Here is a 20361-nt window from a genome sequence, read left to right on the forward strand (position 1 = left end):
TAACTTATTAAATTGTTATTGTAATTTACTAAAAATATGAGATTTAAATAGACCTCTAGTTTATTGCTAGTGATCCCGTCACTGATCATCTGCATCTTCCATTGATGAAAAATTTCCCGTTCTCCATTACGGTCATTTACGGTATTTTTATGTTCATGGTTCCCTTATTAGAAGTTTGAATTACTTATTTATGTTACACACTATTCAATTACTAGGCTTTGTCGCCTTATTTAATTTTAAACATTTATTTCCAATTATAAACATACAATAGATTGACAAACAATCTATTTGTTAGCATAGATAAGTATTTATTCAACGCAATCTTCCTCGTTATTTATAACAAGAAACAAAAACGGTAAGCCGAATTCTATAGCGATTATGAAGTTCAATGCAAAACGGTCCTTGACTATAGAAAATCGCCTGAAAAGTAAAAAGTAAGGTCGTCACGACCTCATTTGCAATAATTATAATATAAAAAGTGAACAGCGCACCATTTATATATTGTTTCCGAATTGATTCGGTTTAAACCTGCTTAAACCGGTTCCGATATTGTATTGTACGGGCAAGGGAAACGCGCTTTTCTTGTAGAATTAACATATATTATGGTAACCGCTAGCAATAGTGTGAACAAACAAACGGACATACTACATATAATATCTTATTATTGGTATATATGTTATTTATTCTGAGTAAATATGATATAATATTGTAGTATTATAATTATTAGATGTACGTACGTAATGTGTCTTCACGAACACACGCCTGCACTATAAATGCTCCTAGTAGTATTATATACTAGTTTTTCAGAAAAGCCGTCATGGTCGACATTCAATCAGGTGAAAATTATATAATATGAAATGAGCAATTCTTGTATATATGTATTTCGCGTATCTCGGAAACGGCTGTAACGATTTGGTTCAAAATTTACATAAGTTTATGTGTATAGGTATCTCTAATGTACACAAAAATCCAAGCCAAACTCGGTCGTCAGGTACTTATTATAATATAGACCATGTGACGTGATAACATATGAAATGAGTTTATCGAGTGTTACATCAACAAAGATTTACAGATGCGGCAACACGTGCGCTAATAAAATAAAATATGGCGCATTGTTGCATGACCTTCTTATCTAAATCGATTCTGGATGTTTCCTTATAATTAGGAGTTTGCATTTGAAGGTTAAATGCTTGTTAAACTTTTTGGATGTATCCTCTTTTTACTAGTGAAGAGTTATTGAGTATTCCATCGTTCAACAGATCAATTTTAAAAATGAACATAATTGAAGTAGGCTTTTGTCAGCAATTTTTTAGTCATTTTACAAGATTAAAATTACAAAGATGTCGGTTCGGAATGCAGTTGGTAACGATAATAAAATCATTAGATATTTCTTTGTTTATTAAAGTAACTTCATGTAAATATCTCACAATAAGCCTTCTTTCCTTTTTGAAGTAGCAGAAGGCTTACGAGCTTATTACACCATGATCGTCTCACGCGGATTCGTGGATACAAATGCGGCAGATTATCATAGGACACATTCAGGTTGTGTCTTGATGTTTTCGTCTGCTGTCGAGTGTGAAGATGAATTATAAACACCTAAAAGTCAGCCAGTCATGCTTGCATGGGTTTGAACCTGCATTCACGTGTTGTTGCCACTGGCTCATCTCGTCCATATACGGCATTATTGATTAGAGTATTCTATATCATGATTACCTGTTCCTAATTCAATTTTAATCTGCCTAGCCTTTCGAGCGAAATATGACGAAAATCTAGACTAGAAATATCTAACGTAAAATGCTCTCATTTTTAAGATAAGTCGAATATCGGTGCTTCGTAAAGGAGATATTAAAATTTTATCTGTAAGCCGAATTTTATATGATTCAACGTCTGTAACCTAGAAATATGTCATTTTTGTTTTCCATTTTAAAAATAAACAAGTGCGAAAGTAACTCCGTTTGTTACGCTTTCATTGTGAAACCACTGAACCGGTTTTGATTAAATTCGCTATAAAGCCAGCCTTGAACTCTAAAGAAGGATATAGGCTACTTTTTATACCATAAACCCTTGCCTCCCAACATGTCGGCGAAGCCGTGGACTAGTTTTTATATAGCAGTTCCGAAAGTTTTCAAAGTCATAAAATATTAGAATACATAAATAGCCGCATTATCCCCTAATCTCGGTAAACGAGGATCCTTGTTCGATTTTCTTGCGTGTGAAGATATATCAGACGAGATGAAAGTTATTAACAATTAATATTAAACAACAGTAACTATTATTGAATAGTTTTTGTGTTGAAAGTCTGTTCGGACGTTATAATGCATCTGATTTAGAAGTGACATGATAGCACTGAGGATAAAATTATTCTTGGAATAACGAAGACGATGACACGATCACTAAAACTCCGTCTATACAAATTTAAATTCTCCAACTTTTATATTTTGAACACACCTTTGTTACAAATGTTTCTGTACTTTAATATCTCAATAAAAAAATTGTTTTTTTCGACTTTCTAAGTAATGGCAAACAGTGAAATTACCAGTGCCAATCGATAAAGGTGACTTCTCACGGTGCGTGATTCTGCGAATGACCACGAACAGCCACGCACCGCACCGAGGCTCTTCCAACGGTGCGTGTCAGTCCGTGTCGGTCTTGAGATTTCAAAATGCTAAGTGAATATTAACGTAACTTCTGCTACAATTCCTTAAGTTACCGACTGGCAGCAGATCAGGCGCACCGCTACGGAGTTGTCTTCGATTACACAGACTGATCGGCTCGGTTTGGCTGTTCGTTCGTCCGTTATATTGATATGTCACCTTTACAGTGGACACGCACTATTACCATTAAAAGCTAATAATAAAACTAGCTAATTCACTCGCTTGCCATTGCTTAAATTGCCCATACATATAGTATATTCATACTTCGCTTTCATGCGAACTGACAAGAATGATTCAATAACAAACGCAATGTATGTACATGCCTTAATAATAATAACAATCGTATGCTGAGTAATTACAAGCCCATTTCTCTCTTTCTATCATCAGTAATGTTATATAAGAAAGTAGAAGACAGGATATGTCTAGGTTAGGATATAAAACTATAATTCCATAAATCGATCATTTTATTTATGTTAATATTTCATCGTCGAATAAACTTTGTACTGAGGGGATTTTCTCGTCACATTTTATCAAAACGGTTTAAGGAAAACGAACAATATATATTTATATTATATATAATATAATTTATCTCGTAGGGACTTTTATTGATCATAGAACTTATTCATTCAATTTTATTTTGTACTTGTTTTTAAATTAAATATAAATCTTTTTTTATAGTCTTTGTTTACTAGGACTTTTATAGGTAGCTATTGTATATATGGGTTTATGGTTCCGTAATTAAAGTTTGAAAACCTATTTCAATAATAAACGAATGAACGAAGCTGTTAGCTTACGGATGTTTTTTCTGATATTATATCCATTATAAATAATGATTCACATTAGAAAATTGTGGGTAGGTACCGACCACTCTTGATATACTACAATATTTAGTATAATTCCGTTCCGGTTTGAAAGGAGAATGAGCCAGTGTAATGACAGGCACAATGAACATAACATCTTCGTTCCCAAGGTTGGTGGCATTGGCGATGTAAGGAATGATTAATATTGCTGACATCACCAACGTCTATTGACGGTGGTGACCACTCAACATAAAGGCGGCCAATTTGCCTGTCCACCTATAACGTAAAAAAAGATATAATAATCGAGAACTATTTGTAGTGCAAAATAAAGCATAGCTTTAAGCAAATCGCATGGAATAAGTACATTTAAGGTTTGTTTATCTCTACTCCTATGTATTTAAAAAAAATTATAACCAAGTAACAAGAATTACCACCTGACGTCAACGCGTAAATCTATGATATTCTTAAACAATTACTTATCACATACAGTGAGGGTACACTAGAAGACACATAATACAGTCGTGACTGCCCGCTTCGCAGACCTCTCGTGACTGAGTCGAGTCTTAAGTAAATCTCTTATGTAATACATTACATGTGTTAAAATTTTATATAGCTATTAGCAGTTTACGTTAGGCCTTGGTTTGGAAAATACTGATGGTCTAAATAAAGTTGAATATTGAACAACTCGGCACCTGAAAATTGAAATTTCTCAAAATCCTTTCTTTGTGAGCCTAAAATTTACGTCTTTTTCAAATTTTATATTTATGTGTCATATAGTTAAACCTTGTTATGTATAGCTATCATATTCATAAATAATCACTTTATATGGTGTCTGTATGTATATATTTTTAATAGATATGTGTTCGTCAATATTTCAATATTAAATAAGCCGTAAGTGTAAGCTTGGAAGCGTTAATAATAATGTTTTATTTTATTAAACGGTCTATATTTACTTATGTTAGTTATCGAAGAATGCTTGACAAAGTAAGATTTTTTGGAGACAGTTTCGACTGTTGAACGTTGTACTTATCGAGCATTCATCATTAAATAATTAAACTATAACATTTAATAACAATATCATTGTATTTGAGATCATATTGATTAAGTTTATTAACCCTGTTGTTGGAACAAGGCACCACTAAAAATACAATTAAAAGAAGTTTTTAAGTACTTTACAATCTATTGAACATGTTATCTATCTAGGAAAACAGCTATAGAATTGAAACCTGTCAGATATATTGATAATGCAAGTTTTTGTCAACGTCTACCATTTCAAACGTGTTCCTCAGATGAACTAATCAACAAGTGTGACGTGACGTCGCCGATTTTTCTGCGATATGACAGGCGATGCTACATATTTAGCATCAATTCATTTTCTTTTTATATACAATTAAAAAAGTCAAAGGGTCTACCTAATTGTCATTTTTGCTTACATAGACATTGGTGCCTTAATTTTAACCATTCTTTACACAGGCTCCGGTTTATAAAACAGAACACAACAATGCTCAGTATTGCTGTTTGGTGGTATATATGTCATAAGTTACACAAAGTCCTAAGTAAAGTAAGTGTGTAGACCTATAACACAGAAAATCAACTAAATAAACAAAGTCGCGTACTGAGCATTATCTAGTTAGTAAGTTTAATTACTAAGTTTGTGAATCTTATCTTGTAACGTTGAAGTCTAGATAAAGAATGATTTTTTGAGTGATCGTTCGTGGTTTGAGAAAATAAGTTAAATCAACGGCGATAAACATTTACGTGTTATGTTGAGTTTATTTTTGAAGGTCAAGTGATTGTAAATATCAGATAATCTCTATAGACAGACGAGACTACGTTTTCCACGTTTTATTTAGTAGGAAATTTTGAAAATCAATCAATATTTGAAGATTCAGATTTGTAGGAGTTTAAAGCTGAGTGGTCGAAATTTGACTTTAATCATTATTAAAAATTTAGGAAAAACAATGAATTTGCATGTTTAGATATGTGATTTAAATTTTTCTAGTGATAATGATGAAAAATAAACAACAAAATACCGGTTGACAAACGATTAAAAGGTACTAACCTATTTATCGCAGTTTTTGAGAACTAAGAAATTTGGCAACTCCTTTCTTTGTCGCACTTCCAAAAAATGGAATTCCTTACCAGCTCACGTGTTCCCCTCCTCTTACAACCCGGGTTCCTTCAAACGAGGCGTGAAGAGGCATCTTTCAAGGCGGCAAGGCGAAAGCGGCTAGTGCAGAACGTTTTTCCCGTCTGTACTGGCCGTCGTCGCGTTTGGACTCTACTACCACTTACCATCAGGTGGAGTAGAGTCATTTGCACTCCCGGCAAATATATAAAAAAAAAAAAGTTAAGGAAAATAGTGTAGGAAAATAGTGGTTTGCAAATGATATTTCGAGTCCCTGATATTTTTTCTTGCTGCGTGATAGAATAAGCTGTTTCGTTATCCTTAACGAGAAAGTATTCGCTCAACAGTAAAACATTAGTATTTCGTTAATAAATCAATAGTAGACAGTCGTGCTCGCCTGGGATTGAAATTGCAATTTTCGAGTTGTACTTACTGGGACATATATATTTTTTTACACTTAATAGGCCAGCGTTTAACCGTTGACTTGTATGATCTTAAGTATCGACACGGTCTAGGATGTAGCAGGCTTACCTAGAAGAAACTTGCTTATTCTGGATTTGAAGACACCACCGTTGTACCTATAAGGAAAGAATAGTTTCTTAGTTTCTTTTGTTAAACAATCATTTGGTATTCATGTTAGAATTACTGATGGGTATTTAATCGAACTGACTGATTGTGTTTTTACTAATTGATAATAATACATCTAATAATAAACGCAAAAGTTTCTGGGGTTGGATATTTATTACCCTTTCATGCAAGAAGTACTGAACGGATTTGCTTGTAATTTGAAAATGAGGTATCTTATATCGTGATTTAACACAGAGGCTCTGTAACACCCCGCTTCTCACACGTGGGTGCAGTGGACGGAAGATAGTTTATTTATATAAAACAGATACTGATCTTCTGTTACACTTGCAAGCTATTTTATTTTTGTCTTATCTGCTACCTTTATCTTATATAAATGTTACTCGAAAAATGACTCAATTTATTAACACGTTTTCACTTTCGATATATTTTCTAAAATGTAATTACAATGATCATTTTATTTGTTTTAAAATTGGTGATAGATATTATTTATATAGAGGCTTTAAGCAAGGTAGGTACCAACAGCTCCTATTGTATTCTGGCGCCTCATATTTGTAATGTTGTGTTCAGATTTGAAGGGTAAGTGAGCCAGTGTATCTACAGGCTTAAGGGTTTACATCTTAGTTCCCAGTTTAGTGACGCATTGGCGATATAAATGTTGATTAATATTTCTCACAGTGCGTATGTCTGGGCGGTGACCACACACCATCAGGTCCATTTGCCAATACGATTCGATATAAAAAGACCTATTCGATATAAAAATGACGTATTACACTATCAATTTATATGCAAAGCATTATAATTGATAACATAAGCTTATAAAAACTATAATCAAGATGTCTACGTGAACACGATTTTATTTTTGATGACATAACCACACATGACGTCATTTGATTCGCAAGGAGATGGGGAGTATTTTTAAGAATATAAAAAAGGATATAGGTAATAGGTTTTTCAACAAGGATTCCTATAGCAAGCATCAGTTTTCAAATTTTTAGTTGATAATTTTAAGAAATAAAATAAAATTGATTATTATTATTTTATTAATCATATTTATATAGATGGGAGAAGGGAATCAAGGCAAAGATTATGCTACAAGGAATAGCCAAGTCTCTAAACAGTCCAACTGTTGTTCATACCATTTACCACATGAAAGTATAAAAACAAATACTACAATTAACATAATAAATAAATGGATAACATATTAATTGCGTTTCATTACGAAATCGCTATTAAAAATATAACTTGATTACGTACATTAATAATAAATATTACAATTTTATAAACGTAACTAGAAAGCTATGACATTTGTTGCAACGCCACTTTTAATGTTGTTACAAACCATTTTATCTGGGTTTTAAATCTATTAAGTCGGGATCTACAGTATAAGCCAGCAGCTCAACAACTAGACATTATGTATAGTTATGTTAGTTTGTTTATAGTTTTATTAATAGCTTTTATATTGTTTTTTTTTGCCCATTGGCATTGTAAGAAATGTTACCATCGCTTACATAGCCAATACGCCACCAGCCTTGGGAACTAAAATGTTATGTCCCTTGTGCCTGTAATAACACTGGCTCACTCACCCTTGAAACCGGAACACAACAAAACTAAGTGCTGCTGTTTTGCGGTAGAATATCTGATGAGTAGATGGTACCTACCCAGACGAGCTTGTACAAAGCCCTACCACAAGTGAAAGTGGGGGTTGCTGCGCATTGGCGGTTTAGTAGTTGGTCATACTTCTAACGGCTTCGATATCTGTGGGTTAAGATGTGACCACTCAAGTAGACAATATGGCCATCAGCATTTCTAAAATAATAAAAAAATAACGCTTACATTTTATGATATGTAGAAAACTGTAAAATTAAGGTGATATAAATAAAGATTGCAAAATAACTAATGACGTCCATCATATTATTTCTCATCATTTTAATATAGCTTCAAAAATGTATTCCACGTCTGTTTAATGTAACATATATTTAACAGCGTGAAACAACTTACCTGTTAACATATTACAGCGTCATTATGATTGATTACCGTTTGGTTACTTTATCTCGTAACTCACCGTAAGATGTAGCTTGGAATTTATAACGAATTCAAATTATTTTAAAGGTCACAGTAAAAACTACCCCACAGTATTAGATAAGTGTGTCTGTATGTAATATTTTTGGTATATTATTGGTATTTTTTAATTATTGTTTGGTGTCATATATTTAAATAAAGAAATTTAGACAATAAGATTTCACATAGAAACGTACCACAATTCATACTTAAAATTTGACACGTACCAAATAAGCTATATGTACCATTTTATACTTTTGTTTTTATCCATTTACATGTAAATGAAAAAGTGTATAAAGGCGGACTTATCCCAATAAGCAATCACTTCCAGCCAATTTTTGGGTTACTGTGATGATAAGAAATCAACCTCTATTGATATATTCTTAACGCAAAAAAAAATTCAATTAAATTACATTGTAGTTGCACGCTCTTAAATTATTTGTGTAATAATCTCGATGCAAACAAGTTACTGCTTAATGTTATGTGTGCAAATTCGAACACTTGTAATGTCGTTTAAAAAATATAAATATTTTCCGAAGAAGAAAATATTGTAATTTAAAAAGTATACTCCCGAATAAATCGTAGCTCGGCTAACTAGTTCGTCATGAATGTCCCACTGCGGAGCGAAAGCGTTTTCTGTTACGAAAAATGAGAAGCTTCAACCATCACTCTTTCCCAATACGGATAAGCACATAAATATATTAAAATTTATGACAACATTTATATACACCTGAGTAAACCTACTCACGTTTTTCCAATTCGGTACCCAGTATAACATAAACAGAAACCTATTTCAGCCATGATCCATATTTTCTACAGACAAGCTTGTAAATTGGTATAATTTTTATAATTGACATTTTAATATACATTGATGTCTTACGATAAAAAAGCCGCTTTAAAATACTAATACGAAATTTATTTAACATTAAGTAAATATTATCAAATAAACAAGAAATAAATCTTTAGATTTTTTAATTAATATTAAAAATTGAGCTTATATAAACACTTTCTGTTATAAAATATTACCTTATCTTGAATTTTCAATAGCTTATTATTCAATCAATTAACATGCAGTCGTAGTAAACGATACACTCGCACTATCGAAGTCTATTATCATTGTCAAGCGTTTATTTGTATAACATTTTTCATGATAATACACCATAATAATCAGTACTACTCGGTCTCTTGACGTGACTTGACGTAACGTAACGCGTCTTACGGTGTTAGATATATTTATAGCCATATTTATTTCTTTAACTGTTGTTGTGAATAAATATAACTTAAATGACGTTTGTAAGTAAGAAAATCTTATCGATTTGCATTTATTTAGATCAACGTTAAACCGTGTCAGAAACATGATCTAGTGAAGTACGTTATCATCTAAAGGATCTTAAGGATTTTCAGTGTTATCATTTAAATTATTTCGCATAAACATCAGTCAATGTACACATGATCTGAATATTTTATTTATCTAATTGAAATAAGGTACAAATCACTTATCAGTTATGCTACTGCCAAACAAAAATACTGTGTATTGTGTGTCGGTTTGAAGTGATTGAGCCAATCTAATTATAAGCACAAGGGACATAACATTCTTTTTCCCATTGCTGACGCATATGTGTAAGGTAATAAATTAAATATCGTGTAGTGTCAATTAATTATTTGCATTTAAAAAGTAAACTGAATATTAATTTTTTTAAGAAAAGGTTTAAGGTAATTAGTATACTCTGCATTCTCTTAAACGTCAATTTTAATTCGCCATTTACAAGAACAATCTTGTAATGTTTTCCACTTGCATGGTTTTGAATTTTTTGCTCAGCCTTGTCTAGTTTCATGCTTGTCTTCGCAGTCACTTAATTCAGCTGACCTCATTCCGTTCGACACATCTTTCAATGGTTTTTTTTATTTGACTAAACAATTTGTACGTTACTTTTTTGTCGTATCTAATAAGGTTTCTTAAAAATTGTCAGTAAATGATACTTCATATAACATCAGGAATGCTTAACATATAAGGATATTATTAGTTTTAAAATCGATAATAAATCTACTTTATATTAAATTAAGTTATAAAATCTGCGTTTGAACAGAATTCAAGAATCTTAGACCTATATCCTAAGATACGTTCGAATGATAGCACCTTATCTTGAAAGATACTCTTAAGTACTCGAATGATTGACACTATAAATCTTAATCTCAACGAATTTTTAACAACTTACGATGTTTTTAGGTCTTAAGATTCTCATATCCATTTGAATTAAGAATGGAAATTTTCTTAAAGAACACGAGTTTAAAAATTACAAGTAATTATTGGACATTCTTCCATCGCTACTTACGGGCACTCAAACAAATCGCCATAATTCTCAACACAATTGACGTTAATGGAAATGTCGCGCCGAGGACGCTGATTATATAATTCCTTTAAAATGTTCAATTTTTGACGGTCCGCTTTATTGCTCACTTGTTGTTATTAAGACGAATTGTTCAAATAGATTATTTTTTTATTCTAATATGTACTCTATAATTACTTTAATAAGAGTTTTTATAGCATAAAGGTTAACTTGCTTACGTTTAAGATGGACTGTTTCACGATTCGTCGCGGTCCATATCTCTTCTTCTATTGGCTTTAGCCTTAGAATAAAATCGAGAGTTGCCTCTTTACATCATCAGAGATTACATTGTATACATTTTGCATTTTAGTTACTGTAATACTATGTAAATATTGATAATTTCAACAAAGTTTTTCAGTTATCTTGTAACTAAGTCATGATTAAACGCTGATTTCTTTCAAATATTATTCATGATGTTGTAATTTCATTTGTTTATTATATTACCTTATTCTTTTCAATATTTATGTATTATAACTTACATTTGAATTTAATTATTGATGTATCGTATGGGTTTATTGTTGTTAAGTAATTAAGACCTAGCTGCCAAAACTCTAATTGTAATCACAATTTTTCGTTGTATTATAAAATATTAAAATATTATTAATTTGTAATGAAAACTGTCCTACAGCAAAACATTAATAACTTTCCTAATTGCCGCAATTCAAAGATTATCTCTATCTGATATTTAACCGTCAAGAAGGGTCTGTATTTCTGTTTTCCGGTTTGAAAAATATACGAACAGGCACAAGTGACAAAATATTGGTTTGCGATGTCGGTGTGTAGAATGGCTTATATTTTTTTACTATAATATATGTTTTAAGTCAATAAAAACTTTAAAATAATATATTAAATTAAAATACAAAATTTAGCAAGGTAAATCTCTATGACTACAATTCACCTTGAAATAACATCGACAATCTATCACATACTTGATATCTCGAAACATACAGATTAGAATGATGTTTTTATCTCGAAAGAATAACAGTATAATCTTTCTAGTTTCACAACGCCATTTTAAGCCAAGGAATCAAATACTTGATATGTCAGAGGCAAAATTAAGCTGCGTCTCCGTAAATGGAAAATTAACAAGTTTTCTTTTATTAACACGTGTTAAGTTGTTAATAGAATATTTTACGATGTTATGATGAAATTATTTGTGTTTTAGTAATAATTTCAAATGGTTTTAAATAGAATTAGCTACATTGAAATGTTTTACAATGGTACAGTTAGCCCCCTAAAATGTAAGATTAAGCGAAAAGAAGACATCCAATTTAAAAAAAAAATTAAGATAAAATTATAAAACAGATAGCCAATTTGCTGATTAATTTAATGGTGACTGGTAAAATTTTCTGTCCTATAAAATTATCTTTCACAATCTTTCACATCTTATCATATTTGTTGAATGTACAAATGAACGCTTATTAATCACAATATTACGATAATATCATTTACGTAATGTCTAAACATATCCAGCAAATACAAATAGAAAAATGGCTTATGTAGTGTTATTGATATACTCGTAAGTGATGAAAAATGTATGTCTACGATAGGCCTTATTGACCTAGCTACGACTTGCTACGAAATGAAATTTACCAAGAGCTACAAGCTACGATATCATATTTTAAATTATAAACCTTAAGAGTTGTATTGTATATAGTGAAACGCAATAATTGAGAATTTATAAGTGCGGTTTGAAAATGAATTTGTACATCTAATCAATGCCTATATATTGAAAGAAGTTAGTCTACCCTTAGAAGTGAAACAATAACCATAAACTTAAACCAATCTAACTATCTTTAATTGTTAGTGCTTCTGTAAGAATTAACTTACTCTTACTCGGGAAATATTGTAAACTGACTTAAAAAGTTGGTTAAAAGTCATAATTACAGCATTAGTTAACTTTCCATTTCACGATCGTGTTCTACGCTGAGTTCTAATACATTCTTACAGAAAAGCTCCACATCTAGTAAAAGTGAAAACTCTGGCCTCAATTCTTGAAGAATATCTTATTTTCGTTTGATTACTTCTTTATATTTGTTTAGAATAAGTAAGACAACATATGTTTTAATTAAAATATAATACTTTACTTTATAATAAAGTAACGCAATGACAAATTTCAAATATATATTTCTGTAGATGAAATTTAAGATTGCGCATGTTACCGTTCGCGAAATGATTATTTCTTTTAATTTCGTGATACGCCAAGATTCTGACGACGAAGTGTCATTTAATCTAAAGCATTTGGAAAAATAAAAAACTGACGATGTACACTGAAACAACGTAGTCTGGTTTTTGATAAATAGCTGAATATCTATTTCAGTGGAAATGCACTATATTGTTATTTTTATGTATTTTATAAATCATAAGTAGGCGGATAGGCCAATAGGCCACCTGATGGTCAGTGGTGACTACCGTCCATAGACATTGGCGAAGTATTAACCATTCCTTAAATCGCCAACGCGTCACCAACCTTGGTAACTAAGATGTTACCTCCCTTCTGCCTGTGTCGTACATAGAACAATGTCATAACTACCGTATCTTTCAATACATAATTACTAGTTATTTCTAGAATTTTTTTTTTATCAATCTCTATTTGCTCACTTGTAATGTGACATATTTCAAATAAACTATACTGCAATTAACTGTGTAAGCTATATACAAATATTAACATAAATGTAAGTATGCAGATAATACCGATACCTGTTTTGTTATATGCCACGTTTATTTTGTGTGGGTTACTATATATGTGGTATCGAAGTGTAACTTTGTGGGTTACACTTACACTTTATTGAATATAAGCTACAAATATTAAAACAATAAATGGTTGAGTAAGCAAATTATATGACAAAATATTTAAAATATACAAAGCATAATTCTTGAAAATGCCTCCTTTTGAAATATATGACATTGTGAAATTTCACATTTTGAGATTGATAGTATAACTTCTCGTTTTGTTTTTATAATATGAACGATAAAGTGATACTTTTTGGTACTGTATATTTCTGTTTAATTTTAACTTAAATTAATTGTAAATGCATTGTGTATTAGATAATGCATTGGTTTGCTTCGTCATTATAACTTGCTTTCTATTAATCTTAAAAAATACTCAATTAAGTATTGGCAGTATACGAAAGAAAGCAGAAATAAATTCAATACAGAAAAGAACACACTAACAGTATTCTGTCATATGTCCCATGCATTGCATATATTATGGCTATGAATTTCAGTTATGGATATATAAAAACTGGACAAGTGCGATTTAGATTCGCGCACTAAGGGTGCCGTACCGCAACACAATATTGAAAGATTTACCAGGTTATTTTAATATTTAGGCTTTTTTTAATTACTTTTTTTAAACAACAAATTTACGGTTTTTGTTTTTTTCTAACTAAAGGTTTTGAAATGCGACATGAGCGGCCATATCTTTGGATTGAGTAGACCTAGGTTCTTTATTATATATATATATATATATATATATATATATATATATATATATATATATATATATATATATATATATATATATATTGTATTTAATTTTTTTTAATTTCAACTTCAGGAACGCGTAGAGCAATCAATCAACTTTTGGACGAATCGAGAGATCTCATTTTTATCCAAAGTAACAAGGACTTATATTATTAATATATAATAAACATATAACGCAATGCTTTATCGTTGTTTACAATAAATTACCAATAAAGATATAAGTCTTAACTAAAATGAGAGGCATTGACCGTATGTATACCGAATGGGTTTAACTTAAATTTTTATCGCTGATGATAACGATAAAGTTAGGACATGTTAAATAAAATCTGTCGCCGACGACACCCGTCACGATAATAAACTCCAGTGATTGTTGATGATAAATCACTTTCAGTGGCCTCTGTAACGATTAGTACCAGTTTTTTTAACAGGAAATAATTTAACTTGTTTGACTTAGGACTCTCGATTTTAATATTAATAAAGATGTCAATGAACATTTAAATTTGGAAGTTAAAATGAATGTATATATAATCATTCAAGATCTGACTTTAAAAAATATTATATAAATACAAAATAGATGGTTATTGAAAATGGAACAGACAAAGTAGTTAATATTCGTTAATATTCGTCAACACCAACAAGTACAGTAACAGCCTGTGAATGTCCCACTGCTGGGCTAAGGTCTCCTCTCCCTTTTTGAGTAGAAGGTATGGAACTTATTTCACCACGCTGCTCCAATGCGATGTTGATGGAATACACATGTGGCAGAATTTCTGTGAAATTAGACACATGGAGGTTTCTTCACGATGTTTTCCTTCATCGTATAACACGAGATGAATTATAATCACAAATTAAGCACATGAAAATTCAGTGGTGCTTGCCCGGGCTTGAACCCACGATTACCGGTTAAAATTTACGCGTTATTACCACTGGTACAACAAGTAATACACAATAAGTCAAAAGTCATCATAATTATTTAGGTAATTGCCTATTTTTCTACAGGTGTTCTAAAATTACTAGAAATATAAATCAACAATGTAAAAAGTAATAATTATAAAAAATGGCAATTAATAAAATACAACATTATAAAATTAATAAAAATATTGAAACAATAGCATAGAAGTTATAAATACAGTTTTTTGTCAATATACTAAAAATAAATTAATTAAAATAATGAGTTAAATACATATTAAGAATTTTGAAAATATCATAATGGAAATATTAAATTTGAATTATTCAGATAAATGTTAACAGTTCATATGTCAGATCTTAAAACCCTAATAACTAATATGAATTTATATAGTTCAGGCTATGAATTATTATTTATATACACGATAGATTTTTCTTAAAATTACATACATTATCATTCATTAAAAATGTCATTATTAATTATTTATGTCTTAGCGTCTACTACTAAATTTTTACTGTAATTTCGTGTTGTGCTCAGAAGTGATATCAAATAACCAAAGTAGTCTACGCGTCAATGAAGCAGTGAAGTGGATTATTCTTAGGAGGCGTTTAGCCGCTAGTGTAACAATTACTGAATTTTTCTCGATCCTTTAATTTAATTTTTGTAAATCATTTAAGGTTAAGTACAATTAATATGTTATACAAAAAAAGAACTTTTTAGTTATTACTCCATTATAAAACATCAACATTTTCATATTAAAAGATAACAATTGTTGTGTGACAGTTGGGGTCCAAAAACTGTATACTATTTTCTTACTAAGTTTCATTTCTTGTTTGATAGAATTATCGTTTTGAAATAGTAAAATCTACACAATCATCGGGCACTCAATTCAATCACTTGTTTACACGTAATGTGCTAATATCTTAGAGATATATCTAAGAGATTAGGAGTAGCTAAACTTATAGAAGCAAGTTAATCAATCCGGTTGTAGTGTTCGAGCCAAATTTCGGATCTTGTGATGTATCAACTCTACCGTAACCGTAACAGCCTGTGAATGTCCCACTGCTGGGCTAAAGGCCTCCTCTCCTCTTTTTGCGGAGAAGGTTTGGAGCTTATTCCACCACGCTGCTCCAATGCGGGTTGGTAGAATACACATGTGGCAGGATTTCAGTGAAATTAGACACATGCAGGTTTCCTCACGATGTTTTCCTTCACCGTAAAGCACGAGATGAATTATAATCACAAATTAAGCACATGAAAATTCAGTGGTGCTTGCCCGGGTTTGAACCCACGATCGTCGGCTAAGATTCACGCGTTCTTACCACTGGGCGATCTCGGCTTTATCAACTATAAATTAGTTAAAACACTCGGATCTTTCAATAATGTCTAAAAACGTCTTAAACAACTCTGGCTAAAAATATATAGGACTAGTTATTTAATCGCCCAGATATTTTAAATTGAGATTCAAACGGTAAAATGCTGCTGTGTACGATCATAATTGATGCAGTACCTTTTTATCTTTATAATATCACATATTTCATTCATCATTGTAAATAATTTCCACGTAAAAAATGTTTTACTCTAAAATATCCGATAGTGACAGTTAATCTTTGCCTTAACAATTCCGTTTTCCTTTACTATTAATTTTCGTTAACGAGTCCTGATTTTTCAGTAGGTCAAGATACTGTACGAGATATTCTGATGCAATTATCTTATCATTAACAGAGATGTTTGCGATTCCCTTATCGGTTACATTACATATTTGTACTATTTCTTTGCTAATGCATTTGTTAAACTTGTTGTTCATTAGACACTCCTTTGATGATAGTGGTGATTATTTATGGCCGTTTGCTTCATTTATATTGACATATTTTGCTTTCTCATTTAAATAGAACTTATCTTTCCTCAAAGATGTAGTATCAAAAGCCGCAATATTATCTTTGTAATAATCAATGTAGATTATGCGTAATAAGTAGTAGGTCAAATGTTAAATTATCCTTGATTAATAAAATAAAAATTTTCTTTCAAATACTTTATTAAATCGTATCAGTATAGTATATGCGCGTGTTTGCGCGTGAAACAGTAGTCATTCTATCTTATAAGAATTGACTTTTGTCATTGACTTGAGTCATAATGAATTAGGTTAAAGAGTATCCTGAGGAGGACAGCCTCACAGCACCGTCAGCACAGCACAGGAGAGGCCGCGGATGCGTTATATCAACACGATCTCGCAGCCATTCCGATCCGTGCTAAGGACGGCTATCACAGTGGTTTTAGTGGGTAGGAATCCCACATAACTCGGTTCCACCCCCAAGGGACCCGGGTACCTTTCGGAAGGCTTCCACTGCAAAAATGAAATAAAATTAAAGAGTATCCATTTGCAGAATCAGTAGCTGCAGTCATGTAGAGGGTGGCCTGCTTTAAATGTAGGTTAGCTACGTCAGCTTATATTAAATGCTATCAGTATTCAAAGATGTTATCAATTTGATTGATTTCAGCGTCATTTACTTATCTTTCAGTTTGTACTCCATTCGTACGTGGCGCTACATAAATCGTTTCTGTTATCGTGGCATTTCTTTTTGTTTTAGATTTTTTTGACATATTTGCGTTATTTATTTTAAGCATCTATTATGTACTTACTATATTTTTGTTTAAATAACAGTCATAATTTTTGTAACTACTTTATTTACAATACTTTTCAGCTTGTTAGAACTAAGCTCATGTAGTTCAAAATAGTTAATTTTGTCAGCTAATAGTATTATTTGAAATATTGTAGTATAAACTGTAGTTAATATAAAACTGTGTTGTATTTTATATGAACTTTTCGGAATTTTACTGATACAGTCTGACGAGCCGGTTGGCGTGGTTGGTAGAACACTTGCCTTTCACGCCGAAGGTTGTGGGTTCGATTCCCACCCGGGACAGACATTTGTGTGCATGAACATGTCTGTTTGTCCTGAGTCTGGGTGTAATTATCTATATAAGTATGTATTTACAAAAAGAAAAGTAGTATATGTAGTATATCAGTTGTCTGGTTTCCATAGCACAAGCTTTGTACAAGCTTAATTTGGGATCAGATGGCCGTGTGTGAAAAATGTCCCAGGATATTATTATTATTATTACATACATTAATATTTTTGCGATATATCCCAGTGCACAACAAACATACATATATAACACAGTTTCAAGGCTGTTTTTACCTGTCATTATTAACTGTTTCACATTAAAAAAAAATCTTCAACAGTTGGCTTGATTACCTCAAATAAGATTTCGTAATTGTCATTGATTGTATTAAATAAGTATTATGATTGATAAAATTACTGTGTTTGCGCAGAAAATGCGATACGTACTCGTTGTTCTATTTATATGAATATATAATGATACACAATAACTTCAGCAACTATATTTAGATTATTATCTGCATGTATGTGTAATAAAAAGGCAAGCATTGTACGTTTGAAATTGTTGTTTTTTTTAACTTCTTATTCATTCATTCGCTTGAAAGTTATTGTTTAATAAACACTACTTTTTTTTTTTTTTATATTCGCCGGGAGGGCAAATGACTCTACTCCACCTGTTGGTAAGTGGTAGTAGAGTCCAAACGCGACGACGGCCAGTACGGACGGGAAAAACGTTCTGCACTAGCCGCCTTCGCCTTGCCGGCCCGCAAGATGCCTCTTCACGCCTCGTTTGAAGGAACCCGGGTTGTAAGAGGAGGGGAACACGTGAGCTGGTAAGGAATTCCATTTTTTGGAAGTGCGACAAAGAAAGGAGTTGCCAAATTTCTTTGTTCGCGATGGAATTGATGTCACAGTTAGGCGGTGACATCGAGAACCAGCTCGCGTGGACTTAAGAAGGAAGGGGGAAGCAGGAATTAGAGAGAATAATTCCTCAGAGCACTCGCCGTGATACAGTCGATAGAAAGAGCTCAGTGCTGCTATCTCACGACGCAATTGTAAAGGTTCAAGGGTGTTTGTGACCTTTACGTCGCCAATAATGCGTACGGCACGTCGCTGCAACCGGTCCAAGGCCTCAAGTAGGTACTTAGCGGAGCCATCCCAAAGGTGCGAGCAATATTCCACGCAAGACCGTACCTGTGTTTTGTACAGCAGGCACAGTTGTTGTGGCGTGAAAAAGCGCCGCACCTTGTTCAGAACTCCGAGTTTCCGTGAAGCTGTTTTTATAACAGCCTCGATGTAATCCCTTGGACTAAGGTCGCAGCGAACGTCAATCCCCAGCATGGCGATTTTGCTTTGTATCACCAGCGGAGTACCACAGAGGGAGGGAAGAGGGGAAAATGTTGACTTTTTCGCCGTGAGAGCGCATACCTGTGTCTTCTTGGCATTAAACTCAACAAGATTATCAGAGCCCCATTTGACGATGAGCTCTAACGTCCTATCGAGTTCAATGACAAGATTCTTCCGCCTCTCTTCAATTTCCGCTCGCCCAGCCACTGCGCGTCCGTGGTATCCACCATGCACTGTACTATCGTCTGCATAGCAATGTATGTTCCCAAGAGAGAGCATATCATTGATATGCAAAAGAAAGAGTGTGGGAGATAGCACAGATCCCTGGGGGACCCCAGCATTCACTACATAGAATTGTGAAGCGCAACCATCAACTAAAACACGAAGGCTACGCTTGTGTAGGAAGCTGGCAATCCAGGTGCATAGCTGAGCAGGCAGACCATATGCCGGCAGCTTGGAGAGAAGACTTCTGTGCCAGACCCTGTCGAAAGCCTTGGAGATATCGAGGCTGACAACCAACGATTCTCCATGCTTGTCGATAGCTTCACCCCAGAGGTGCGTTACGTACGCTAGAAGATCACCTGTGGACCGTTTTGGTCGAAACCCGTATTGACGATCATTAATTAAAGAGTGATCTTCTAGGTAATGGATCAGTTGGTTGTTTAAAATCAGTTCCATCACCTTACAAAGTACTGAGGTGATAGCTATTGGCCGATAATTTGCCGGGTCAGACCGATCCCCTTTTTTGGGAACCGCTTGCACATTAGCTCTTCTCCAAGCCTCCGGCACACTTCCCGAAGCGAGAGAAAGTTGGAACAGGCGCGTTAACACAGGAGACAGCTCCGCTGCGCACTTCTTCAGCACTATGGCTGGTATTCCATCGGGACCGCTAGCTTTCCGTACATCAAGTGATTGCAGCTCCGCACGAACATCACGTTGCCTGATTTTGATGTCAGGCATCGTATGGCCACATGAAGGTATTGTAGGTGGCAGCGCACTACAATCATCGATGACGGAATTATCGGCAAAGAGTTTAGCCAGGAGATCAGCTTGCTCTTGCGGACTGTGAGCTAGCGAACCGTCCGGATTTCTGAACGGTGGCAACG

At 33.0% G+C, this 20361-nt stretch overlaps 1 protein-coding gene across 5 annotated transcripts in view; it reads left to right on the forward strand.

Annotated features, from left to right (window-relative positions):
- LOC126777872 (transcription factor EB) overlaps positions 1-20361 on the forward strand; it is a 144888-nt gene that overhangs the window by 91274 nt on the left and 33253 nt on the right. Inside the window, exon 1 of one of the 5 annotated variants that reach the window (XM_050501133.1) lies at positions 9424-9525. The exons of 3 other annotated variants lie outside the window; for them this stretch is intronic. The gene's annotated coding sequence lies outside the window, so the exon portion shown is untranslated. Of the gene's footprint in view, positions 1-9423; positions 9526-20361 lie in introns of those variants that run through there. One more of the 5 variants, XM_050501132.1, reaches the window with a different exon arrangement.

This window comes from Nymphalis io, chromosome 24 (genome assembly GCF_905147045.1).
Source record: "Nymphalis io chromosome 24, ilAglIoxx1.1, whole genome shotgun sequence".
Classification (NCBI taxonomy): Eukaryota; Metazoa; Arthropoda; class Insecta; order Lepidoptera; family Nymphalidae; genus Nymphalis; species Nymphalis io.